Source organism: Anguilla rostrata, chromosome 10 (genome assembly GCF_018555375.3).
Source record: "Anguilla rostrata isolate EN2019 chromosome 10, ASM1855537v3, whole genome shotgun sequence".
Taxonomy (NCBI): domain Eukaryota; kingdom Metazoa; phylum Chordata; class Actinopteri; order Anguilliformes; family Anguillidae; genus Anguilla; species Anguilla rostrata.
This window is the reverse complement of record NC_057942.1, coordinates 1,821,538-1,849,361: the sequence shown is the minus strand read 5'-3', so window position 1 is coordinate 1,849,361 and position 27,824 is coordinate 1,821,538. Positions and strand designations below refer to the sequence as shown.

The window sequence follows — 27,824 nt, the reverse complement described above, 5'->3', positions numbered from 1 at the left end:
AGGAGGCGGTAATGAAAAGGCTGATAGGATCTTCACACGTCAATACCGACAACAACGAGGAATCGGAACGGCGTTCAATTAAACCCTAATTACCCGCGGCTGAGCACGGGGAGGAAACCGAGCACTAACAGGCCTGCTCTGCTCGGTGTGCGGTTTGGACAGCCAGACTCCAAGGCGGGTGTACGGAACTGAAGAGACACCCGGCTGTCCTCGTACCTGCTCCTGGAGGACCGCACCTTCTCACCTTTAAACCAGCGACCAACTCAGAACAAAGACACCAGGTGGGGTGAGTTGACCATTTCACCATTTACTTTAGGGTTGATTGATGGACGGACTGACTGCCTGGTATCAATGAAAGCCAGCCGACTCTACAGCTTTCCTGAACCAGAGCTGGGAATTAACCTACAGAACCAGGCCCCAGGTAAATCACACCTGTCCACGTACGGAGGACACAATTTCAATTTCAAACCAGCTTTGCTTTTTTGTTGGCACAGCATCACTGCTTATGGCAGCCACAGTGGCCAAGGCGTCAAAGCTTTCAACAACCTCACATTTGTCTGTTTTTATGTGCTGTCACACATGCATACAGGGGTGTGGAGGATCATGGGAGATGTAGTGCCCTTTGGGCATGAGGCATACTCAGAAACTAATTTGCGTGGAATGCAGTTCACAGAAACAAACTCTTTTTGATTGAACGCAGAAATTTGTTTCCACTTGTGCTGAGTGTTTAAGTTTCCTGTGGTTAAAAAAAAGGGGGGGGGGGGGAATACTTGTTTTTGTTTCTGTCAGAAGGGGGATGGTTTAAGAACTCACAGTCGGCTTGACTGCAGTGAGAAATGAGCCGCAGCATGGGGTGGGCTCGGATTCTCCAAATAACAAAACGATTCCCAGCATGGTTAAAATCAGCAGAGAGAAGGTATCCGATGGCCACCTGAAAACCTGACTGAGCCGCACTTCCTGTTCTTTACTCTCGGCGGGCGTGTCCTACCCCACACGGAAACAGGGGACTATGTCACAAGGCCCCCATTATGACATCACAGAGCGGAACCCATAAAATACACCATTCTATAGGAGACCATAGATATGATTCACTCGATGCTCCTCCTCGTAAGACGGTCCTTGAAGTTTTTAGGGTACACAATGATGGCTCGCCGGAGATCTGTGAAAAGTGATTTATGTCTCTCGTGGTGCGGCTGAATATGCCAGCGTTTCAGTATCTTAATATCGCGGCGCTGTGAAAACCTTAGCGTTCCGATAGACAAAGCCATTCAATTGTCCTTTTTTTACGAATATCCTTCCATGACTACCGGCAAGAACCTTTTAAACTTGCAGAAACAGAGAGAGAGAGAGGAGAGAGGGAGAGAGAGAGAGAGAGAGAGAGAGATTTCTGTTGGTGTGGCGTGTGGTCAGAAATCCTCAGATTCTTCGCTGATGCAGTCTGTTTTGGGCGGGAGATGAAAAGCAGAGCTGAGCGGTGGAGAGACGCTGAGCTGGAACAGCGTGAGAGTGAGAGGCCGAGCGGTCTGAACTCCGCATGTTCTCGGCCCTTAAAAAGGAATAAAGATCGCTCCACAAAGCCACTCTGATACCTGCCTGTATGTTCCTAGAGGCCTCATGACTCTTAGTTCAGATCAGAGGCACTCGCGATGCTAAGAGGCACTTCCATCAGACCACGGCACGCAGGTTAGGCTCCCACAGACATGAGTCACAGGAAGACTCTTCATGTGCAGCTTAACATGCGAACTCGCAGGTGTCGGATCGACCAACAGGGGTCACTAGAGAGTGACCAGGCTTAACATACAATCTTGCAGGTATCTGATTGACCAGCAGGGGTTGCTAGAGAGTGACAAGATATGGGGACCACTATGACTAAACCCTCCGTATCCCTGGGCAACCCCACCACTGATTATACATCGCCTTGTAGTGCTACCTCACTTGGCAGTGGCACATTCGAGATGCACTAGAACTATAATGGTGCATTAATCGGATTACCCACCCAGCAGCTACTGAAAAAGTGCCCTGAAGAAATATTTATGACTCCAAAATACAGGGAAGGCGAAAGCCAAACACATTCCACAAAAAAAAAAAAAAAAAACTTTCCCAAAGTTACTTCTTTCGCAGTTGGAAACATTTCATGGAGAAATAATCTTGGAAGCTCAGATTCAGTTTGACCTTCAAGGCTAAAGATACGGGTTCCTTTCTTTTTTATTGTTGCAGTTTTATTTATTTACCAAGGCGGTATTGCTTCTTGACAGCAGATGTTAAAAAAAACTCTGAAGTTTCCTGGACATTCAGAATGTGATTTTCATTGTTATTTATTTGTGGGGTGCCCTCTAATCTCAGTCAGTCAAACGTGGCACTGCATTTCCTCCCCAGAAAACATACTGCAGCGTTCTTCCACGAATTACAAAAATACCCTGCTAAGATATTGATGTTAATGAGTAGATTTTCCAGTTTCAAATGTATATCGCCAATGCATTTATATGCTGTTACAGAATAGTTGTTTACAATCATCAGTATTTATTAAGGTTAAATAAAGAAATCATACAACTGGAGAGCAGATCTTGGATTCATTGATTAACTGAGGTAACCTTCAAGAATATCATGACATTGGTTTACCCACACACTGGTCCATTTCTTGTTTTTCTAAGATCATACCAGCAACATTTAACAGTTACAAATCATATCTACTAACTCTAAATAACTGTTAGGCTTACCGTAGGAACTCTAAGGAGTTGACTAGCCTGAAAACTTTTTAATTGTGTATACCACTACATAGCATATGCCACACAACAAAACCTTGAAAAAGGTGATTGTACTGCTTTGCTACTTGCTAACAGTAACACCCCCTCCCCCCCCCCCCACAACCCCCCCTCCACCCTTGTCCCTGAACATCCATAGACAAGCAAACGTCTGTCAGAGGTGCATGTCAATTCTGGAGCAAGGACATTTCTTTTAATTAATTTGATGCTGTAGTAAGTTTGATGTGGGTGTGATGACGAGCTCATATGAACGCTTTTGTGCTGTTGAGTTCAGTCTTGACCATTTCATCCAATTGCCGGTGAACTCATTTTCTAAAGGCTTAGCTTTTAACTAAATTGATGGGCTTTTAGGGCAAGTTGGAACTATCTACTTCTTTTCTTTTTTTGTCTGTGTATAAATAATAGGCCTGATTACTCAGTTTGTGCTGCTCATTTGCTGAGAAAAGAGTCCATCTGTGAGAAAAGCTCTTTTATCTTTTAATAGGTGATATAATCCCCTGATCCTGCTACAGTGGCACTTGGCTCTGGTTAAAGATTTAATAACAGATGTGGGAGATTGGCAGATTTCTCACCTCTTCCCGGTGTTAGTGCGTTCTGTCAGTCTCTTATTTTAAATTAGCAGGAAAAATATGTATCAAAACCCACACCTGGGTCAACATTTATTTAAAATACCTTAACTCTTCAGATGCTGGTGAAATGTGAAAACCCTGCGGCATAATCCTTTAGAAAGGTAGAAATATAATTTTACTAGCCGAAAACATGTAATTGTATGAAGGAAAATTTTTTAAAATACTAAGTCTGTAATCTGCAGGCTGGCTGGCTGAGCTGCTGCTTCGTGAGGACTTTTCTCCTGAACACTGGTTGAACTGGTTTTGTGAGGACTTTTCTCCTGATTGCTTGTTGAACTGGTTTTGTGAGGACTTTTCTCCTGAACACTGGTTGAACTGGTTTTGTGAGGACTTTTCTCCTGATTGCTTGTTGAACTGGTTTTGTGAGGCCTTTCCTCCTGAACACTGGTTGAACTGGTTTTGTGAGGCCTTTCCTCCTGAACACTGGTTGAACTGGTTTTGTGAGGCCTTTCCTCCTGAACACTGGTTGAACTGGTTTTGTGAGGACTTTTCTCCTGAACACTGGTTGAACTGGTTTTGTGAGGACTTTTCTCCTGATTGCTTGTTGAACTGGTTTTGTGAGGCCTTTTCTCCTGAACACTGGTTGAACTGGTTTTGTGAGGACTTTTCTCCTGATTGCTTGTTGAACTTGTTTTGTGAGGCCTTTCCTCCTGAACACTGGTTGAACTGGTTTTGTGAGGACTTTTCTCCTGATTGCTTGTTGAACTGGTTTTGTGAGGCCTTTCCTCCTGAACACTGGTTGAACTGGTTTTGTGAGGCCTTTCCTCCTGAACACTGGTTGAACTGGTTTTGTGAGGCCTTTCCTCCTGAACACTGGTTGAACTGGTTTTGTGAGGACTTTTCTCCTGAACACTGGTTGAACTGGTTTTGTGAGGACTTTTCTCCTGAACACTGGTTGAACTGGTTTTGTGAGGCCTTTTCTCCTGAACACTGGTTGAACTGGTTTTGTGAGGCCTTTTCTCCTGAACACTGGTTGAACTGGTTTTGTGAGGCCTTTTCTCCTGAACACTGGTTGAACTGGTTTTGTGAGGCCTTTTCTCCTGAACACTGGTTGAACTGGTTTTGTGAGGCCTTTCCTCCTGAACACTGGTTGAACTGGTTTTGTGAGGACTTTTCTCCTGATTGCTTGTTGAACTGGTTTTGTGAGGCCTTTTCTCCTGAACACTGGTTGAACTGGTTTTGTGAGGACTTTTCTCCTGATTGCTTGTTGAACTGGTTTTGTGAGGCCTTTCCTCCTGAACACTGGTTGAACTGGTTTTGTGAGGACTTTTCTCCTGATTGCTTGTTGAACTGGTTTTGTGAGGCCTTTCCTCCTGAACACTGGTTGAACTGGTTTTGTGAGGCCTTTCCTCCTGAACACTGGTTGAACTGGTTTTGTGAGGACTTTCTCCTGAACACTGGTTGAACTGGTTTTGGAGGACTTTTCTCCTGAACACTGGTTGAACTGGTTTTGTGAGGCCTTTTCTCCTGAACACTGGTTGAACTGGTTTTGTGAGGCCTTTTCTCCTGAACACTGGTTGAACTGGTTTTGTGAGGCCTTTTCTCCTGAACACTGGTTGAACTGGTTTTGTGAGGCCTTTTCTCCTGAACACTGGTTGAACTGGTTTTGTGAGGCCTTTTCTCCTGAACACTGGTTGAACTGGTTTTGTGAGGCCTTTTCTCCTGATTGCTTGTTGAACTGGTTTTGTGAGGCCTTTTCTCCTGAACACTGGTTGAACTGGTTTTGTGAGGCCTTTCCTCCTGAACACTGGTTGAACTGGTTTTGTGAGGACTTTTCTCCTGATTGCTAGTTGAACTGGTTTTGTGAGGCCTTTTCTCCTGAACACTGGTTGAACTGGTTTTGTGAGGACTTTTCTCCTGATTGCTTGTTGAACTGGTTTTGTGAGGCCTTTCCTCCTGAACACTGGTTGAACTGGTTTTGTGAGGACTTTTCTCCTGATTGCTTGTTGAACTGGTTTTGTGAGGCCTTTCCTCCTGAACACTGGTTGAACTGGTTTTGTGAGGCCTTTCCTCCTGAACACTGGTTGAACTGGTTTTGTGAGGACTTTTCTCCTGAACACTGGTTGAACTGGTTTTGTGAGGACTTTTCTCCTGAACACTGGTTGAACTGGTTTTGTGAGGCCTTTTCTCCTGAACACTGGTTGAACTGGTTTTGTGAGGCCTTTTCTCCTGAACACTGGTTGAACTGGTTTTGTGAGGCCTTTTCTCCTGAACACTGGTTGAACTGGTTTTGTGAGGCCTTTTCTCCTGAACACTGGTTGAACTGGTTTTGTGAGGCCTTTCCTCCTGAACACTGGTTGAACTGGTTTTGTGAGGACTTTTCTCCTGATTGCTTGTTGAACTGGTTTTGTGAGGCCTTTTCTCCTGAACACTGGTTGAACTGGTTTTGTGAGGACTTTTCTCCTGATTGCTTGTTGAACTGGTTTTGTGAGGCCTTTCCTCCTGAACACTGGTTGAACTGGTTTTGTGAGGACTTTTCTCCTGATTGCTTGTTGAACTGGTTTTGTGAGGCCTTTCCTCCTGAACACTGGTTGAACTGGTTTTGTGAGGCCTTTCCTCCTGAACACTGGTTGAACTGGTTTTGTGAGGACTTTCCTCCTGAACACTGGTTGTTGTCAGTGTCAAAAAGGGCGAGCTTATTTTGACCCAGGTGTGATCACTACGTGCGGAAAAGAGCAAAGACTAGCGGAGGTGACAGTGTGAGAGAGCTGCAGTGGCGGGGGGGGGGGGGGGGGAGGGGTGTGTGAACCGAAAACAGCCCCCCTGCAGTGTTCCTGGAACAGGACACGGTGCGCCTGCCAAAGTCAGCGGCGGTACTGCTGGAGCTGTGATCGCCGGACGGAACACGGTCAGTGGTGCGCACGTCGCCGAGGCAACAACAGGAAGGCGCGGCCAATTCTTCCTTTCTTCCTCTTTTTTTTCACCCTTTATTATTTTTCGGTATCCACGGCAACATTGGCTGCAAAAAATAAAAAATTGAAAATAAAATACAAAAAAATGTAAAAAAAAGAAGAAAAAAAAACGAAGCACAATGACTTCCCCCTGGAGGTTGGATACTACACCAGAGAAAAGTAGCCAAACAATCACCGGCTCTGACAGGTCTTCCAGACTTCAACAATCCCGTCATTTTGTTAATTGGCGCTGAGCAATCTCATAATCAAAACAGGCCTGGGTTAGCCCCTGGGAAGTGGGGGGGGGGGGAGGGGTGAAGTGGGAGGGGGAGTTTAACTTTCCCACTGAAATCCGATTGGGTAATTGTTTGTTTTTCTTCCCTTGCGCCTGTCTTTTATATCTTCTCATCACTGCCGTGTTTCTTACTCTACTGCACCCACAGGATGAGCCGGATGAACAGGCACAAGAAGTTTGAGAAGGTTGGATAAGGCCGGCTGTCCAGGAACAAAACGGGAATCAGATCAGTGCACAGAGAGCAGTCTTCACATTCCCATAATTATCCCATTCCATATCCATCACATTCCCATAAGTATCCCATTCCATATCCATCACATTCCCATATGTATCCCATTCCATATCCATCACATTCCCATAATTATCCCATTCCATATCCATCACATTCCCATATTTATTCCCATTCCCAAATTTATCCCATTCCTGTATTTATTCCCATTCCCAAATTTATCCCATTCCCATATTTACCCCATTCCCTTATTTACCGCCATTCGTTGGCACCATTGGTCGCTGGTTCTGTGAGAGGCTAGCAGGGTCACACGGCTCCTGCTGACTTTGGAGCCGCGAAGTCTTCCTGTACTGAGAACAGAGATGCATGCTAGTGTGGAATGCAGCACATGTGGTGGCCATTGTGAAGCATGTACTGTAACAGGAAGCAGTAACAGGAAGCAGGAATTCATTTTTTTTTTTGGGGGGGGGGGGGCTGAGCACAATGTTCCCCCCCCAAAAACACACATACACAATGTCCCGACTCTCATCTATTACGATACTGCAATTGATCAAAATGACTAAAAACTAATATTACCACACAGTTACAATGAGAATAAAAAACCTGCTGAAGCCAAGCCTAACCTTTCAAGCCTTAGTACAGTCAGATGTCACCCCAACACCCTTGTGCTCCAACATCAATGGGTTCCCTTACATCTGCACAGAACTGATCAGTGTCAAAAAAAAAAAAACTTCTCTCAACAAGAGCCGTACTACAATAATGCAACGTTTTAGGACATTTAGAAGGAAAGTAATTCTTCATCGCGGGGATTTCGTGCGTCGTTTGGAAGTTCTGCGAGATGTTCGCTGTAACCGCCAAACCATGAAGGGCAAGAGAGGCTCCTGTCAGTTACTGCTCAAATATACTGCGCCACGATTTATTAGAAAGCCATTGACTCTTGCACACTCTTCATTGCCTTTTTTCAGAGAGCCAAAGACATGATTTGCATTCGCCGGGAAGACGTTGATAATGTGGATTTAATGAGAGCCTCCTACAGTTCTTAATCTCGCACCAGGCACTTAACGCAGCTTTTTTCCCCCGCTCTTTGTTTTAGCAGTTTAACTGTTCGCTGCCCCCTGCGGAATCGCCAGGGAGACCCTGTTCTGCACGGAGGCGGAGCCTGTTCTGTCCCGCTGGGCTGGTGGAGTTTTAGAAGTTCCTTCCATTGGCCGAAGGGAATGTAAACCAGATTTCATTTTCAAACTGGGGGGGGAGTGGGGGGAGTGGGGGGGGGGGGGTGAGAAGTGGGGGTGTAGGTTGGGGGGTTTAAGGGGGGGGCATATTTGTCCTGGTGAAGGGTCAGCAAAGATCTGTGTGCAGGCCAAAAAGTAACTGCAAACCTGCTAAAAGAAAAGAAATAAAACCAATCAATACCAAAATTGAAAGAAAGTAAAAATGGGCGGGTGCTAGGCCACTGTCTGTGTGCATGTGTGCGTCTTCTTTTCTTTCTGTGTGTGTGTGTGTGAGTTTGTGTGTCTGTGCATGTGTGTGTGCACGTGTGTGTGTGTGTGTGTGTGTGTGTGTCCCACCAGACTCTGTCATCAAAACTTAATTGTTTGCACATGTGGAGAATTTTGAAGCGTTTAGAATCAAGTCTTGTTTTAAGACCAAGAAGAAGAACACAAAAAAAATCTTTACAGATGGGAGTTTCAGACAGACAGCCCCCCTCCCCTCCCCAACCCAAAAAAATGAACCCCGTTCCTCTTTTCCTCCCGACTTCTGGAGGGGGTCAGAGGTCACGGCGAGAAGCCCGTTGCGATTGGACACAGGCTTATTGTTTTAAGCGAAGGGAAGAACACTGAAGCCTGCCTGCAACCTGAGCTTCGGGGATCAAAGACCTCGATAAGTTAGCCGAAATTCCTGGGGCCTCTCACTCAGCCTCTTAACTTCCAGAGAACGCCCCCCCTCACCCCCCCCCCCCCCCCCCCCCCCACTCCATCCAGTGCCAACCGTTTGCCCTTCATCGATCTACACCCCCTCCCACACCCCCTCTGTTTTTTTGGAACAGACAGACAGAAAAATTTTCCTAACTGAGGGAACCATGCACAATTTCAGTAATGTATTAGCAAAGTGGGGGGGGGGGGGGGGGAGTGCTTTTAATCTTGGGTAACCCTATACAGGCCAAATGGAGAGCACTTGCAGACTGACAAATTTAAAGGGAACATTTAAACTTCACGAACTTAAACAGAATGTTGCTAACAAGTAATTAGGAGGCCCAACGGTTTAAATGCACTGGTCTGGATGGCTCTCTGCTGTTTGGTAAATGAAAGGAATCACACGGTAAATCTGTGAGCCGATGTCTCCGCACTGGCTCTTGATTTTTCTGCGTAGCCCCAGAGTAGAGGCAATTACACACAGCACAAGTCACTATCAGTACATTCCGGATAAAATGGTTCATCGGTTATATTAAGAAGGAAAGCCTGACGTTATTTGACTGGTTATATCTGGCTTCATCTGTAAAGGGGCGTTGGCGTGACGACAGGCCTGTTTATAAACGCTCAGCTCAGCTGAAAGCGTCTGAATCGTCCTCCCCAGCGTCTGACTGGCCCCGTGTCTTCTTCCTGTTGTGCTGTTAAGCTGCAAGGTTACTACAACCTCTGTGTACTCCCTGTTCAACAAGACAGCCGCCCCCCCCCCCCCATCCCATCCCCGCCCGCCCCCAAAGTGTCTGTGAATGACAACATGAAGCTGAAAGCCTCCAGTGAATTTCACCTGCAGAACAAGAGCTGCTGCTGCATTGTTCAAGTTTATTTCCACCTACAAGTGTATATATATATATATATTTAACTGTTTATTTATTTTACTTATTTTTAAAAACCTGCAGAAGGCATGGGTTATTTCCTGAGAGGCAGTGGGCCATTTTCAGCTCTGTAATCTGTGGCGGTTTCTGTTCCTCCACCCCTCCGAAGCGCTGTTAAAACTCACATCGCTTTTTTATTTGTTAGATTTTTCAGGATCTGAAGGACGGCGGAAGCTGGGGCATTTTGGGAGCCCCCAGCCACGTGTCCCGGCCAATCAGCGGTGAGAAAATGTGGGCATGGAAGACTGGAAAGGCCCGTCGCTGTGTGTACCTGTGCAGCTGGGAAAAGGTGGCAGATCACACACACACACACACACACACACACGCACGTGCACACACACACACATGCACACACATACATACACACATACATGCACACTCACACACGCACACCCTCTCTATCTCTCTCTCACACACTCTCTCAGTCTCACACACTCTCTCTCTCTGTCCCTAACACGCACAGAGTCTCTCTTTCTCTCTCTCTCTGTCTCTCTCCTCCCTCTTTCTTACTCCGATTCCTCCCAGTATCTGCTGTGCACATAACCAGCCTGCCTCCTACTGAACGACGCTCTCAGATCCTCAAGCTATTGGAATTTGAGTGGATAAAAAAAACCAAGTGAGTCATAAGAAAGCACAGTGAAAAAAGGACAGAAAAGAGAAAAAAATCTGTATGTGTGTATATATGTATGTCTGTGTGTGTGTGTGTGCAGATGCATGCGTGTATCTAACTCTGTGTGTGTGTGTGTGCGTGTGTCTAAGTGTGTGTGTGTGTGTGCGTGTGCGTACGTGTGTGTGTGTGTGTATGTGTGTGTGCGTACGTGTGTGTGTGTGCATGTGTCTAAGTGTGTGTGTGTGTGTGTGTGTGTGAAACAGGGGATTGCAGCCATGTTGTTCTTCCCTGATATGGATCAGCTGAGGACAGATTCAATTAGGAGATAGGCTCTGTTTTCGCCTAACGAGGGCTTTCCTGGGTCCCACACTGACCCCCTGTCAGCGGGCTCCCCCCTGTAGCAGAACCGCTGCTTATAAAAATAAACCCGGGGAAGGTTCATGGTAGGCCGTACCTTTTAGCCTGAGGGCTTTTGCAGTATTTAGGATGTGCTCGGTACATCCTGCTAGCGCCTGTTAGCAAACGAGCATCGCTTTTTCCCAGGAAATGTTCTCTCTCTCTTTTTTTTTTTTTTTTTTTTTGCAATAACAGCCTTTGCTCCTCTTTGTAAAACTTTTCTTGGCTTCGAGAAAGACATTCGCTAATCTAGTTAGAGCCCTATAAAATTGTTTTAAGGCAGAGTTACAAACAAAGTTACAAATCTCTGCCGGGGCACTAAGACAAAAATGGAATCAGGCTCTTTTTTTGGGGTGAGAGCAGAGCCCACCCCCCCACCCCCCCCACCCCCCACCCCCCTCCCGGTAAAACCTGTTCGCACCCACTGTCCTTCTTCTCAGGCCCTGATTCGCTGGCAGGAAGCAACTCTGAGACGTGTTTTTATTTCTTTTGCTCTCCATAAGGAAGAGGCTAATGGTGCTTTGCCCTTTCAGGTGGGCCTGAAGGTGAACAGATTACCCAAAGCAATTAAAGAGCGAGGTCCTGGCAGCCGTCCCGAACTCTGCAGCGAGCCGAGGGGGGGGGGGGGGGAGTAAATCAGCGTTGAGGTGCTGGTCCTGCCTCTTCCTGTTTCAGGTGAGGAGTAAATCAGCATGGAGGCACTGGTCCCGCCTCTTCCTGTTTCAGGTGAGGAGTAAATCAGCGTGGAGGCACTGGTCCCGCCTCTTCCTGTTTCAGGAGCACACCTGTGTACCTTCAGCACAGAGAATGTCATGCCTCCACAGGAGCACTGTCTCACATTTACAAGTGCACTCTTTAAAAAAAAAAAAAAAAAAAAAAACACATCTCAAAATTATGGTAATGTTTAATTGGCCAGGATGGTGGCGGGGTGTGTGTGTGTCTGTGTCTGTGTCTGTGTGTGTTACTGGAGATTGGAGTATTTGGAGATTGAGTCTGTGCTTTGCTTCTGTCAAAATGAGTCACTGCAGAAGTCTGACTCGTCTGTCTTGCTGTGACAAGCCCCTTGTGAGTCTCACATGGCACATTCAAATGTGATTTGAGCGCATCAAGGCAGTACATTAAAGAAAACTTTTTAAAAATGAATTCTTAAAATTCTGGAGACTCAACACTGGTGATATGAAGCTATAAAGGCATCAGACAATGTTGCACTGAAGACTTGAGTTCCGGAGTTCTGAAGCAGTGGAATACAATGTTGCACTGAAGACTTGAGTTCCGGAGTTCTGAAGCAGTGAAATGCATTGTTGTTAATGCCAATCAGAGTAGACTGGGGAGACGGAGGGGAATTCTTTGAGCTCAGCTCATTTAGTGGCTGTAATGTGTTCTATTATGTGGAAGCAAAACAAAGTAAATTTGATTTGTTAAAGGGAAGAAGAGGCTTCCTGTGTATAACCGCAGGCCTGTGTCTCTCACTTTTCACAGATGCCTTGGTTTGCATGTCTTTTATAATAATAATAATAATAATAATAATAATAATAAACATTCTTACATTCTGTTACAGTTCTGCAGTGTAATACAGCACTGGAACCTGTAGTTGAGAAGCAGTGAGGACAGAAGGAACGCAGGAGTTGAGTATCTGGTGAGTCTACAGAATCTCTGTTTCCAGCCAGCTCCCTCACAGAGCACTTTCCACCTCAATTTAATCCAACAGCAGGCCCTTTAACCTGAGCGGGTTCCCCACAGACCCCTGCCCAGGTAGCTTTACCTGCCCAGGTAGTGCAGCTCACAGGGAGGAGGAGCAGACGTAGCATCTGCGGTCATACCTGCACTTTACGCTCTCTACCTGCTCCAGGTGAGGGGCGTCGCCTGGCCTCTGAGTGACAGGCTGAGGGCCAGTCATTCTGCAGGAACCCCTCCCCCTCCAGTCTTCCTCTCCTCCTCCTCCTCCTCCTCCATCTCTCCCTCTCCCCTCCATCCTCTCCTCCCTCTCCTGTTGGTTTCTCCCTCTTCTCTTCTGTCAGGAAGGCTCTTGTTTTTTTCACACTGAGGCCACAGGATCAGGGGATTATCTGTCATTATTAAGAAATGCCCGAACCTGCAGCTCCCCGTCCGGGGCTGTGGAAAGGAGAGCGCCAGGTTTCTGCCCCCACCCCGCCCCCTCCCCCCCTCACCCTGCCCCCCCCCCCAAACGTGTGAGAGAGTAAATTACGGGAAACTAATGCAACGTCTCTGCTCTCCAATTTTACACTTCAGATGATGGGATGAGGTGCGATTCAGAGAGAGAGGGGGTGCTGTGTGTGAGAGAGAGAAAGAGAGAGAGAGAGAGAGAGAGTGAGAGAGAGGGTGCTGTGTGTGAGAGAGAGAGAGAGAGAGAGTGAGAGAGGGGGGGTGCTGTGTGTTGCAGGAGGCAGTGGGTGAAATAGTTCATTGTAATGTGAATATAGTTTATGAAATAGTAGTCTGTGTGCACTCACATCAGGTTCAAACACCTGAGAAAATGAACATACAAAATATTTTTTTGTAAATAGTCCACCTGTGCTCAGGTGTTCCCACCTGCCCAGGTATTCTATGGTTTTATTTTGGGGGGACCCTCCTCTTTCCTCTCCGCCCTCCGGAATTACAGCGGGAGGTGCGGCCTCGAAACCCCCGAAACGCAGCGCCCCAATTTCCTAACGAGAGGAACACGCTCGGGAACCGTGCCCTCAATTCATCGCGAAATTGGTCCAAGTTTTTCCCGCCTGTATAAACAAGGCCAGGTTTTGGGTAGTGAGTGAGGGAACAGGGAGGAGGGGCGTGGTCCCGCATCAAAGCCTTCGAACCCTGGAGAGTGTTTCAGTTGAGCGTGTGGAAAAGATTACTTATTTATTTGAATACTGCTTTTTTTTCATTCGTCATGAACAATTGTAGCTCCAACAAACCTGCTGTTTTTTTTTATTTTTTATTTTTTATTCTCTTTGCTCTTCAAAGGGAGCTTTGTGTTTTTGTACTTTTGCTGTGGTTACTTTTTGATTTCAATGTGTTTTTAAATATAGACATTCGATGTAAAATCTGAAAGCTGAGTTTTAACATTCAATGGATGGAAGCAACACACGACAAAACATTGAAACACAGGGTTGCGCAACACACACAACACACACACACTACGACAATGCACACAACAACAACCGGATGTGACACACACACACCACCGGCATGAAACACACACACAATGCATATGTACACACACACACACACCACCACACGAACCATATGCACAACAAACGTGGACACACACGCACACACACACACCAGGCATATGTACACACACACACACACACACACACATTCTTCCCTGCCTCCTCTGACACACCTTCATTTCCACGTGTTCTGCTGTCCTAAATTCTCTGCTGAAGTGCCCTGTGCTTTAAAGCAGGACACAGCACATTGCCACTGAGTCCTGGGAAAGCCTGCTTGTGTCTGAATGCGTGGCCCCCACCTGGAGAGGCCCCCACCGGGGTGAAACACGCTCGTGAAACTCTGCGAGTCTTCTGTTAAAATCTGAAAACACTCCTGCAGATCCCTGAGAATTCTCAACCAAACTTCTCGACCAATCAAAACTCACGAAAGCATTTTGCCCTCCATTTTGATTCTACTTCCTTTAGACAGCGATCTGTAGGGTTATATATATTTGTTTGTTTTTACGGCTGTGGAAAGTGGGTTAAAGTACGTCAGACAAATGTGTGAGCCAGGTCTGTTACGGAGGCAGATAAATATGTCTGGACGTCACTCCCAAATAGAGATGGCGTGGTGCTGTTGGCACGGGAGAGGGGGCGGGCGGTGTCGGGGGGCTGTTGTACGGGGTGAGGGTGCGGGGGTGGGGGGGGGGGCGGGTGGTGGGTGACTTGTGGGGAGTGGGGCTGTCGACCCAGGCCTGGTTGTGGGGCTGTTGTACGGGAGGTGGGGGGCAGGTAGGGGTGTGGGGACTGTGGGACGGCTGTCCCAGGCCTGGTTGTGGGACAGGACGGGATTGGGGGTGGGGGGGGGGGTTGAGTAGGGCTGTTGTACAGGGGGGTTGGGGGTGTTGGGGTGGACGGTGGGGATGTGACTGGTCCCAGGCCAACGGTTGGGGGTGGGGTGAGGGGCTGTTGTACAGGGGGGGGGGGTGGGGATGGGGGTGTCCAGCGGTGGGGTGTGGGGGGGGACGGTGGGTGTGGCTGACGTGTGGGCTGTACGCGTCCAGGCCTGGTTATTTTTACACAGGCCATAAATCAGAGGGAGCTGAAGGGTGCGGCGGGCCTGCCGGTGACCTTGCTCACGCGCTGGCTGGGGCGAGCCGTCCGTCCTCGCCGACGCTCTAAAAGAGAGAGAGGGACTGGTGCTGTAACACGGGCACGGGCTGGGGGTCCCCAAAATCCAGCCCCTGGACCGACCCCCAGAACGCTAATGCGGGGGTTGATTATGAGACGATGGTTGTGGGCTGACACCCGTGGTAGAGCCTCTGAGCATCTTAAAGCCTCGTCCTGTCCTCACTGTGAGCTTAGTGCCCACGCATCAGCGACAACAACCAAACACAGAGTTAGCACGCAGGAGCACGCTGTGTCACCCTCTAAGCTGTGAGGTCACAGATACGTGATTAGAACGTTTGTGAATGCTGATGTCACAGTCACTACTGGTCACTGGCAAGCAGTGCAGTTCTAGAACACTGGCTCGGAATTAAAAAAAAAAAAAAAAAAAACATTCCAAAAAAAAAGAACCTTACGTTTCAAAGGGTTAAAGGTGAAGGAGGAGGTGATGTGATTCTATCCTATGCCTGGCCAGTGAAACACCTGCCTGTAGTGCCAAGCTTTGTTCCATCCTTGATCATGCTGGTAAATCCTTCTTCTTGGGCCAGTAAAATCACACTTATTTAATATGAATACGTGATTTAGATTTGCTAAGGATTTATCACTAGCTTAGGTTCTGAGACTGGAAGATGGACTGGCATATACACCTCCTCGGTCATCTTTGGAACGGCTCTGGTCAATATCAGGCTCCCTCTGCGTCTTTGTGCTCTCCTCAGTCCTTAATTAAAGTGTGTCAGACATGGCTGGACATCATTTTTCGGCTGTTAAATGGTGCTCAGGTTACCTGTGACAGACCACACCGGCCAGTGCTGCTCACTGGGACAGATTTAATGCAGTAAGAAAAGGACGGGACACAGGGGTGTAAAAAAAGAAAGACAAAAGCACCCCCCGTGTACCCCTTTTTTCACCCCCCCGTCCTCCTCCTCATGTCCACCACCTGCTCCCCCCCCACCCCCCCTCCATGCCCCACACACACCCCTGCGGCCCCCCCTGGATGAGTGACTCTACAGACCCTGTGAGTTGCTTTCCCAGACGACGATTTAAAATAACAATCGCATGCGTATCAGGTTTCTGTCCACTGGAATTCATGCAGTATGAGGTAATGGGATTGCCACTGGTGTGTTCCAGACCAAGTGTGTGTGTGTGTGTGTGTGAGTGTGTGTGTGTGTGTGTGTGTGTGTGTGTGTGTGCGTGTGTGTGTGTCTGTGCATGCATGTGTGAATGTGTGTGTGTGTGCGTGTGTGTATATGTGTGTGTGTGTGCGTGTGTGTGTGTGTAGGTGTGTGTGTCTGTGTGTGTGTCTGTGCATGCGTGTGTGTATGTGTGTGTGTGTGTATGAGTGTGTGTGTGTGTGTGTGTGTTTGTGTGTGTGTGTGTGCGTGTGTGTATGGGTGTGTGTGTGTGTGTGTGTGTGTGTGTCTGTGCATGCGTGTGTGTATGTGTGTGTGTGTGTGTGTGTGAATGTGTGTGTGTGTGTGTGTGTGTGTGTGTGTAGTGGGCAGACAGGTAGCCTCTGGGCTGGTATTCCAGGCTCAGACAGCTCCTTACCTGTCTCCTCTCTCTCGGTGTGTGGGGGCGGACAGACAGTTATTATTAAAAATCATTTTCAGAGGAGTTCTTTCCTTTTTTTCTGACAAGAAATGTGCAAAAAAAACTGCTCAGTGGAACAGAACCTCTCACAAGTTCAAACTAATTATTTATGAGGTCATTCCGCAGGCATTTCTCTCCCTTTAAACACGCGTAAGTATACTGAGCCAAACGTCTTTTTAAAGGTACAATGAAACTCTGTCCCAGTTTCCATCTCCGACACGGTAAATCACCACACTTACTCCCCATGACAAACTTCAAATGCACATAAACGACAAAAAATTATATTAGTGAACAGAGTGACAGCATAAAACACACACACACACACGCACACTCGTACATGGCCACACACACACACACACACACATAAATTTCCCAGCTCATAAACACTAATAATAGGATGCATAAAGTTTCACACTGTCGCCCAGGCAGATCCCAGGGTGGTGGAGGGGGGGGGGGCAGGGTCCTTTATAACAAGTTCTTGGGGGGGAGGGGGCAGTTCTTACCAGGGGGACTGTGTGGGGTGTCATTGCAGTGCCTAATTTTGACCCACCACACAAATAATCCAGGAGGGAGAACTAGAAACACCCCCCCCCTCCCCTGTCAGCTGAGTAGAAGTTGTCTGGAGGAAGGTGGCCCCTCCCCCAATGCCTGGGCATGAGCACAAACCACGACCAAAATTATTTTTCTTAAAAGACCAAAGAATAACAACCGTTCCCCCTCACAATAGAGTGAAGAGCTGGCTGGGCACCCCCAATTCATTCATCTACTGCTGTACCCCCCCTTATCCATTTCTCCCATTTCTCCATCCTCCCCCTCATCCCTCAAATTCCCCCACACCCCTTCCTCGCCTCCCTCCCCCCCCCCCCGCCCCCCACCATCCTCCCTCCTCAACCCACCAACCGCTCCACTAAACGCACGCTCAGCCGGGCTGTAATCTCACAGAAACACGTTCGCCTCTGCACTGACAGCCCCCCCCCCCCACCCCATCCCAAAAAAAATCAACCGCTTGCTGGCGCCCCTCTCCCCCCTCCCTCCTCCCTCTCCCCTCCCCTCCACACTTTTGTCAGGTCCCATCCATCCGGTGACAGCTACCTTTCAATCGGGTAATGGGGGGGGGGGGGGAGGCATTGAGCAGACCCCATTCACGGCAGGCCTAATGAAAAGCTGAACTTGTAGGCTGGGCTCTAATGGGCTGATAGACAAGGCCTCCCCATTCTATTATGGAGAGAAGCTCTTATCAGCCCGACACAGAGTGCTACTTCTGCTCCATTCTTCAACAGACTCTCTCTCTCTCTCTCCCTCTCTATCACACCCTCTCTCTATCACACTCTCAAAACTCATCCTCTCTCTCTCTTCTCTCTCTCTCCTCTCTCTATCACACCCTCCAAACTCATCCTCTCTCTCTCTCTTCTCTCTATCCCACTCTCAAAACACATACCCTCTCTCTCTCTCCCTCCCTCTCCTCTCTGTCACACCCTCTCTCTATCCCACTCTCAAAACACATACCCTCTCTCTCACCCTCTCTCTCTCTATTTCTCTCTCTTCCTCTTTTCTCTTCACCCATATCTCTACTCCTGTATTTCATTCATCACATTTATTTTCTCTTTTCGGGGGGGCACTACAAAGACTTCAATGGCGGTTTGGGTGCGTGGCGGGACGGGTGCGTGTCACGCAGTTTTACTGGCCCCTCCCCTTTATAAGGTATTTAAGGAGAGCTCTCCTCACGCTGCTGAACCTCTCCACACAGCAGGCGTGTAAGAAAGCTCCGTGCAGGCCCTTAATCCCCATGCGACGGCTCGCTGGCCAATCTCACGCAGCCGCGGCCGCGCGGTATAATTGGGAGCTGGGCTCTGTAAGCAGGGGGTTTGCGGGTTCAATTCCCAGGCTGAGTGCCGCGGCTGTACCCCCGAGCAGAATGCGCTTAACTTGAATTCCTTCCATGAAATATCCAGCTGCTTGTAATAAAGCATCTCGGGCCATGAGTATCTGCCAAATCCCTAAATGCGCCTAATATCTTTCTAAGGATGCTGATAAGGGTTTTTCTTAAAAAGCTTTTATTGAAACGGAGAAATGAATGCCCAGGTGTTTTCCCCTCGTTTTTTTCTCTTTGGCAGACTGAAGACATGGACCTTTTTTTCTCTCTCTCTCTTTTACACAGTGAATTATTTACAGTGTTAAGCCGCCTGAACACCATCCGCTCAGGACACTTCCACACGTCGCAGAGTGACGGATGGTCATGATTAATGCTCCCTCTGGACCTTAACGCTTAACTTCCCCACTTAGGCTGTTGAGAGAGGCTGTTCTCTCTCTCAGATCCACTGTTCTCTCTCTCTCTCAGACTGTTCTCTCTCTCAGATCTGACGTTCTCTCTCTCTCAGATAGACTGTTCTCTCTCTCAGATAGGCTGTTCTCTCTCTCAGATCCACTGTTCTCTCTCTCTCTCAGACTGTTCTCTCTCTCAGATCCACTGTTCTCTCTCTCTCTCAGACTGTTCTCTCTCTCAGATCCACTGTTCTCTCTCTCTCTCAGACTGTTCTCTCTCTCAGATCTGACGTTCTCTCTCTCTCAGATAGACTGTTCTCTCTCTCTCTCAGACTGTTCTCTCTCTCAGATCTGACGTTCTCTCTCTCTCTCAGACTGTTCTCTCTCAGATCCACTGTTCTCTCTCTCTCAGATAGACTGTTCTCTCTCTCAGATCTGCTGTTCTCTCTCTCAGATAGACTGTTCTCTCTCTCAGATAGTTTGTTCTCTCTCTCAGATCCACTGTTCTCTCTCTCTCTCTCAGATAGACTGTTCTCTCTCTCAGATCTGCTGTTCTCTCTTTCCCTGAAAGGCCTCTAAAGTTTTTTTTCTGCTCCATTTTTTTTTTTTTTTCCTGCAAATTAGAAAGAATCCTGAAAGAGAATCCCTCTCTCCGCGTTCCTCCAGGGCGACCCAACGCTGCGTTTGTCTACATCTGGTCACCATGGCAACATGGAAATACGGTGGTCGGTTCAACTTTGCTTAAATCCACCCCCCACCCCCCCCCACCACCACCAACCCCCCACCCCCCTCCCACTCTTTTTCTCCTGACTTCACCGCCAGTGATTCCATGTGCGCAGATGAATTCATATAAACAGAAATGTATTCCATATTCAGAAAGGCATTCATTCCTCTTCGCTCTCTGCTCTCCTCGACTTCTCCTCGCTGATCCTTCTCTCCCGGACTTTATTTTATTGTTTTTTGGGAGTTGGAAAAAGTTTGTGAGCCACTTCTTTGCTACGCCCATCAGAGCTTGAGTTCAAGCTGCAGGCCCCTCTAAGGGTGAGAGGATTTACATCCAGAACCAGACTTGATTTCAGCCCTCGTGTCGTCATAGCAACGTGTGGTACACACACAGAGGGGTGTATGAGAAGGCATCAAAAAAGCACAAGTGCAATCAAAGACCAAAATGATCTCAGATTGCATATCCATAAAAAAGAAAATCCTTAATCAAAAAAAAAAAACCTAATCAATCATCACAGAAGAAATGTTTCAATTATGTTCATGGTGTTTAAAAAAAAAAAAACTTTATTAGTCACTGATCCATGAAACACTGACAGTACGTGACTAATGGTGCTAGCTTTCTATCCACGTCAAATTCAGAAACAACAAAAATGGAGATACAAGGGGTGTTTTTTTTTTGACACCAATGATATGCGCGCGTTAATCTAGAAATCCCATCCAGCCGCGCGCTACTGGAACAAAACGCTCCGGATTAATTGACTTCCCCCCTCTTAATACGACAGCGTTCCCGTAATGAGATGCCCCTCTCCCCCCTCCCCCGCCGACGTTCCGACGGGTGAGTACCCCTTAATTACCCAGGGTTCCATCTTCAGCGCTCAAATAGGCGCTTAACACCAGCCTAAAAAACCCTGGTCCCCCCCCCCCAGTCCCAGAGAGCAGCCATTCATGTGCGAAGAGTTCATTACTTCCTAATACTTCGGCTAATGGTGGATCCCCACTGGCAGGGGAGGGGGAGGGGGGGGGATTTCAGCTACACTTTCTTTAACGGCCACTTCATTATTTCAACCTTTTTCATGGAAAAGTGAAGTTAGCGGGACGAGATAAGTCCTTGTTTCCGGGACGAATGGGGATGCAGAGTCTAGCACCCCCAGTATTTTTTTGTGTGTGTGTGGAGTTGTCGGGGGGGCGGGGATAGGAGGGGGGCAGAAGCTGGTGGGTCACCCCAAACGCTCCTTCCCCAGTGGGGCCGAATGCTGATTTTGTGGCTCTCTGAGTGACCGCCTGTTTTGGAAGTAGATGCCTTGGCATTCTCAGCCGTGGGATTAGCTACGGATGACTCCATCCCGCGGTCCCCCACACACCCGTCCCACACATCCCGCGCGCCCCCCCAACTCCCCACGCCCCCCCCCCCCACGTATCACGTCTCAATCCCTCACTCCCAGCTGTCATGTGGGAGAGGGGGAGAGGGCCAGAGTGACTGAGCAAGTAAAGATCTCCTAATGCAGTGCACATACACACACGCATGTACACACTCACACACACCATACACCATACACACACACACACACACACACACCATACACCATACACACACACACACACACACACATACACCATACACACACACACACACACACACACACACTCTGACCCACGCATGGGGTGCTGCAGGTGGGGGTGAGGGGGGAGTTGAGGTGGTGCAGGCGAGGATGTGGGGGGGGGGTGATGTTGACAGGGGGGTGGGGGGGCAGGGGGGGCGCAGACCCAGACTGATACTGGCTATCGCAGTCTGTCAGCACCAGAGCCGTTACTGGTTGAGTGACAACCTGTGGTGTTATCAGACTGGACTGCTGAAGGTGGGGGAGGGGGAGGTAACCCCTTAAAATAGCCTGGTTGTAGCCAAAATGACCCTAATTCCATCTAATTCCATTTTAATGCTGGAGTGTTCTCTCTCTCTCCCTCCCTCCTTCTCTCCCTCCCTCTTTAAATGCTGGTAAATTTGGTTGTTTTTTTAAAAAATTTATTCTGGAGAATTTTCAGAAAAACATGTTACTTACCAAGAAATGTAATTATATTGAATAAGAATAAGAATTGGTCTTCAATATTTGTGAAAATTGATGTTTCTTTCAAAATTACGAGTACTCTGTGTCTACGGGGCTGTGAATATTTTTGAATAATTATTTGATGCAGGTCTTGTTAAAATGAGACGCTCCATTTTACCCTCAGGAGCTCTGCGTCTTTGCGTTCGTCGATGGCGGGTTTTCGTCCTTGTTTGTGGAAGACGGTCGTTAAAGAGAAAAGACGTTCACGTGCCAATTAAATGACACAGTTGGATACGAACAAACCCAATTATGTTTAGATTATGTATAAGTAATGCTTCAGAAGACTGGCATCCAGGACGTGAGTGACGGGGGCGAACGTTGACATTTCTGCGACAGTTCATCGCTGTGCATGTCCTGTTTTTATTGGTGGAGGTAGACACAGTTTATCAGCCTCTGGTTACTCACCAGTAGTCTTTCCATCGAGGCTTACGCCCCTCTCATTAGCTAAAATTTAATATTCTACCCGATGATTTCACGGATATTCCATGAAATGTCAGATTTTCGTGTAAGGCCTCAATTCAGTATCCAGCGCTCCTGAGCATGAGTGTGTGTGTGTGTGTGTGTGTGTGTGAGAGTGAGTGTGTGTGTGTGTGTGTGAGAGTGAATGTGTGCCTGTATGTGTGTATATGTGTGTGTGAGTGCGTGTGTGCGTGTGTGTGTGTGTGTGTGAGAGTGAGAGAGTGAGTGTGTGCCTGTATGTGTGTATGTGTGTGTGTGGTGGTGTGTGTTGTTGTTGTGAGTGTGTGTGTGTGTGAGAGGGAGTGTGAGTGTGTGTGTGAGTGCTGTGTGTGAATGTGGTGTGGTGGTGTGTGGTGTGTTTGTGTGTGTGTGTGTGAGAGGGAGTGTGTGTGTGTGTGTGTGTGCGTGTGTGTGTGTGAGAGTGAGTGTGTGTGTGTGTGTGCGGGGGATCTCGGTCATTAGTAGCGATCCCTAATTGTTTATTTACACAGCAGTGTTCAGCCCCCATGGTCCGTCTGTCATCCTGCGGTCAGCTCTGTGTGTTCAGTACTCCGTCGTCGCTGCTCGTGGCTCCTGATCCGCTGAACCCGGCCGCGATTCAGCCGCCATCTTGATTGCAGCTCCGCCCCCCGCCAGATCACCATCACGATTATTACTGAAATATGCGCTCGATCGGAAGGTAAATAAGTCCAGTCGAGATGCTAATGCCTCCACCTGCTGAACACACAGGACTCAGTCGAACCCTGGGGATGAGTGCGCAGTTTGGGGTTAACAGAGAAAGGAGATTTGTTTCCCTTACCCCCCGCCCCCTCCCCCAAAACTAACCGCCACCCAGCCACTCGTCTCCAGTTGCAGTTCTATGGGACGGTGCCCAGATAATTCCCAAAACAGTGAGTGAGGGATCAACAGTGGGATTTAGAGTAAAGTATCCAGCATGCACTGCAACTCTTCTACGTTTGAACACGGCTCTCAGTTTACGGAGTTAAAACCGTGACGGGCAGGGAGTGGAACCATTCGCCGCGAGGCCTGGCGGGTAACAGAGGCTCGATTCGCACCTCTTTTAAGATAAAAAGGCGTTTAATGTGCCTGGTTATACGGGACCCAGACTGCGACAGGAAGCACAGCGGAGCACAGGGGAGCACAGGGGAGCACAGGGGAGCACAGGGGAGCACAGGGAAGCACATGGGAGCACAGGGGAGCACAAGGGAGCACAGGGGAGCACATGGGAGCACAGGGGAGCACATGGGAGCACAGGGGAGCACATGGGAGCACAGGGGAGCACAGGGGAGCACAGGGAAGCACATGGGAGCACAGGGGAGCACAGGGAGCACAGGGGAGCACATGGGAGCACAGGGGGGCACAGGGGAGCACAGGGAAGCACATGGGAGCACAGGGGAGCACAGGACAGCATGGAGCACAGGGAGCACATGGGAGCACAGGGGAGCACATGGGAGCACATCGGAGCACAGGGGAGCACAGGGAAGCACATGGGAGCACATCGGAGCACAGGGGAGCACAGCGGACGCTCGCGGTGTTATTCGCTGTGCGAGGCGCTCACTGCGAGGGAAACCTCTGAAATCCGGTGTGTTTACTCGTGATCTACTAAAGGGATCCGTGCGGAGGATCACGCGATGAACTCCTCAGAGGCGGCGCCGGGTGCTGAGGAGGGGAACGTGCCGAAACCAAGCTGGTCGGGCTGTAAACACCGAGCGATTAATCGTTAAAAACCCAGACGAGAGAGAGAGAGAGCGGGCGAATAATCAGACGCATTAAAAACCAGCTGCTGGGTATTTTGCCGAGCATGGTGCCCACGTTGTTCTAGTCCTCATAAATCGCTCTTCTGTTTTCCCCGTCCAGTTGTTCCAGTACTCCCAGACCAGGTCTCCATACGTACCTGGACGGGGGGTCTCAGTAACTCCAGTCCTGGAGGGGCGCGTGTCTGCAGGTTTAACTCCAGTCCTGGAGGGCCGCAGCGTCTGCAGGTTTAACTCCAGTCCTGGAGGGCCGCAGCGTCTGCAGGTTTAACTCCAGTCCAGGAGGGCTGCAGTTTGAGATCCCTGGCCTAGAGTGTTGCCTCCAGCCTCCAGATACCTCTGGGACAAAATACTGCATCATTCCTGGCCTGTCACCTTACTCAAATGTGTGTCTTAGCCAGAGATCAGGGCCAATGATTGTCTTCGCAAGACCCACCGAACACTTTACTCAAATGGGCCATTCCCCAGTCAATACCGCACAGTAATAAAACTATTAAAATAATGGATCAATTACTCTGTGACAGAACTAATCAATTGAATGCATTATTAAGGAATGCTATTGACTGGTGGCGTAAGCAGAGAGACTGAAATGATGGATAAAAGTGGTCCTGGATAATTGAATAGATCCCGGAGTGGATCGATTTCTCCACTCAGTGCAGGGGCTTGTGTACCCCTTATTGTAACTGGACGAGAAGGGGGGCTGGGTGTCTACTGCTGCAGCAGTCATCTGATTGGCTGTTGTCCTGGATACAGACTGGCCCAACAGGAAGTTCCAGGATTTTACGGGGGAAACAAGAAGTGTCCGCAAGGCCCAGCCACCGATCCCTTGCACAGCACACGCTAGCATGCTAGCACGCTAGCACGTCAGCGCCAATCAACAGTGAGAGGCAAGGAGAGAGAGAAAGAGAGGGGGAGAGAGAGAGAGAGAGAACGGGAGAGATACAGACATGGGGTTACGGCGAGAACTGATGAAGCCTCAGAAAAAGTTAGCGCACACCGCAACCATAGTTCAAGAAGTTTTTTCATATGGCAAAAAAAATTAAGACTGCGAATTTTTATTTGAAGTAAAATAAAAGTAGATATGAGCATCCTCACCTGCCTCCCGCCCCCCTCTGTCCCACCACTCTGCCCCCCCCCCCTACTCTGGGTTCTTCATCTTGTTAAAGAAAAGAACAAAAAGGCTGGGAGTCTCACCGGGGGGAATTAGGCACAGAATAGACTTCACCTCTTCTTCACATCGCTCCTGCCCTGCCTCAGAGGACAACTGACCTTTGGAGAGAGAGAGAGAGAGGGAGAGACGAGGAGAGAGAGAGAGAGGGAGAGACAGAGAGGAGGGAGGGAGAGGGAGAGAGAGAGGGAAGGGAGAGATGGAGAGGGAAAGGGAGAGAGAGAGGGTGAGAGATAGAGGGAGAGAGAGGGTGAGAGGGAAAGGGAGAGAGGGGGAAAGGGAAGAGGGTGAGAGGTAGAGAGGGAGAGAGAGAGAGAAGGTGAGAGGGAGAGAGAGAGAGAAGGAGAGAGGGAGAGAGAGAATAATCATAATAAAAGAAGTGATTCCTCAAGAGAAAATAATGTGACCGGGGGCCAGTAATGAGATCGGCCCCTACTCCCGGTCGCCATGGTAACCGCCGTCAGTGGCAACCGCGCGATATATATATGAATGAGGGAAATACCATCCATTGTGACCCATGTGAGGGGGGGGGGAGGGGGGGGCAGGGGAGAGACAGAGCCAGAGAGAGAGAGAGAGAACTCTCCCATTTTTAACCAGATAGATGAATAAGTGCCATCATGGCTGTCAATATCAGCGCAGCTATGGGAAAGCTGAAAAAAAAGGGGGGAGGCAGAGAGAACGTGTGAGAGAGAGAGAGAGAATGCATTACCATTCTCTACATGCGGGAGAAGACAGGCGATTCATCTGTTTGTTTTTACCATTAAGTGCCACTAAAAAGCAGGAGGTAGGACAGGGAAGAGAGAGACTGTCAGGGTTTACATAGGGTGGTCCAGGAATCAGGGAGTCTCTCAGTGTTTTAATTGGACGGTCAGGAAAGCAGGGAGTCTCTCAGTGTTTTAATTGGACGGTCAGGAAAGCAGGGAGTCTCTCAGTGTTTTAATTGGACGGTCAGGAAAGCAGGGAGTCTCTCAGTGTTTTAATTGGACGGTCAGGAAAGCAGGGAGTCTCTCAGTGTTTTAATTGGACGTCAGGAAAGCAGGGAGCCTCTCAGTGTTTTAATTGGACGGTCAGGAAAGCAGGGAGCCTCTCAGTGTTTTAATTGGACGGTCAGGAAAGCAGGGAGCCTCTCAGTGTTTTAATTGGACAGTCAGGAAAGCAGGGAGCCTCTCAGTGTTTTAATTGGACGGTCAGGAAAGCAGGGAGTCTCTCAGTGTTTTAATTGGACGGTCAGGAAAGCAGGGAGTCTCTCAGTGTTTTAATTGGACGTCGGAAAGCAAGGAGCTCTCAGTGTTTTAATTGGACGGTCAGGAAAGCAGGGAGTCTCTCAGTGTTTTAATTGGACGGTCAGGAAAGCAGGGAGTCTCTCAGTGTTTTAATTGGACGGTCAGGAAAGCAGGGAGTCTCTCAGTGTTTTAATTGGACGATCAGGAAAGCAGGGAGTCTCTCAGTGTTTTAATGGCGCAGAAGCAGGAGTCATCTCACGTGTTTTAATTCAGCACAGAAGCCACTCGTTTTGACGGAAACGAGTCCTCTCAGGTGTTTTAATTAGTCAGGAAATACGATCTCTCATGTTTTAATGACGGTGGAAGCAGGGAGTCTCTCAGTGTTTTAATTGGACGGTCAGGAAAGCAGGGAGTCTCTCAGTGTTTTAATTGGACGGTCAGGAAAGCAGGGAGTCTCTCAGTGTTTTAATTGGACGGAGCAGCGGAGGAGGGATGCTGACCTCCACAGCGGGCTCTCTTCCCCCCAGGTGCAGCAGCAGGTATCTGATCTCAGTCGAGCTCTTTAAAAGCCATTCAGCCACTCAAAGCCCAACTCTTTCACACACTCAAACGATCAGGTGCTCAGACTGAAGTTTAGTTCAGACTGACAAATTATCAACATCTCTATACTGGTTTAGGGAGTGAGTGTGTGTGTCTATGTGTGTGTGCGTGCATTTGTGTGTGTGTGTGTGTTGTGTGGTGCGCGCATTTAGGTGTATGTGTGAGCATGGCATTTGGGTGTGTGTGTGGGTGTGATATGCGTGTGTGTGTGGTATGTCTGTGTGTGTGTGTATGTGTGGTGTGTTGTATGTGCGGTGTATTGTGTGTGTGGTGTGTGTGTATGTGTGCGTTTGCGTGTTGGTGTGTGTGTGTGTGTGTGTGTGTGTGTGTGTGCGTATATGCGTGCGTGTGTGTGTGTGTGTGTGTGTGTATGTGTGTGATATGTTTCCTCTCGTTTCCCTCAGTTCCTTCCTCACAGGAAGTGCTGGTGGCCTGGTCTCCGGCTGGCCCCGTAGGTCCTGTGACAGAGCGATAGCGGGTCTGAGTGGACAATGCAGGAGAGCGCGCGCTCCGCCTCACAGTAGCGCCAGGCATGCTGGGAAACCTTCTCAACCCGGCCCAGCTGTTTCACCACCGCCGGACGACCTCTGACCCCCCATCTCCCCGCGTCTGCGCCGTCCAGCAAAACATCCCCCCGCCCCCCCCCCCCCGAGGAGAGGGGCTGACGGGCCGATTCCTGACTTCCGGAACGCCGCGGAGGCTGGGATAACAGTCCCGGAGCGTTCCTCCCGGAGCGTTCCTCCCGGAGCGTTGCCATGGCGAATGTCAGCACATATGCAGCTGTTGGGGGAAAAAACATAAATAAATAAATAAATAAATAAATGAACAAGATGTTTGAAATTTTAAAAAATCGATTTATTACCAAACAGCCTACTGTATGTTTTGAATGCTGGAGCTGTAGGAACACTGGCCAGGCAAAAAGATCCTCAGTCTACTGGCCTGCGGGCCTGGATGTGATATTTAATCCACTGGG

General features: G+C 48.7%; 1 long non-coding RNA gene across 1 annotated transcript; it reads left to right on the top strand.

Annotated features, from left to right (window-relative positions):
* LOC135233810 (uncharacterized) lies at nt 1-27,592 on the top strand. Its single transcript, XR_010323945.1, has 4 exons — nt 1-286; nt 9,791-9,876; nt 12,210-12,287; nt 27,270-27,592. It is a non-coding gene; the product is annotated as an uncharacterized LOC135233810 (long non-coding RNA).
* Nucleotides 27,593-27,824: the final 232 nt, after the last annotated feature.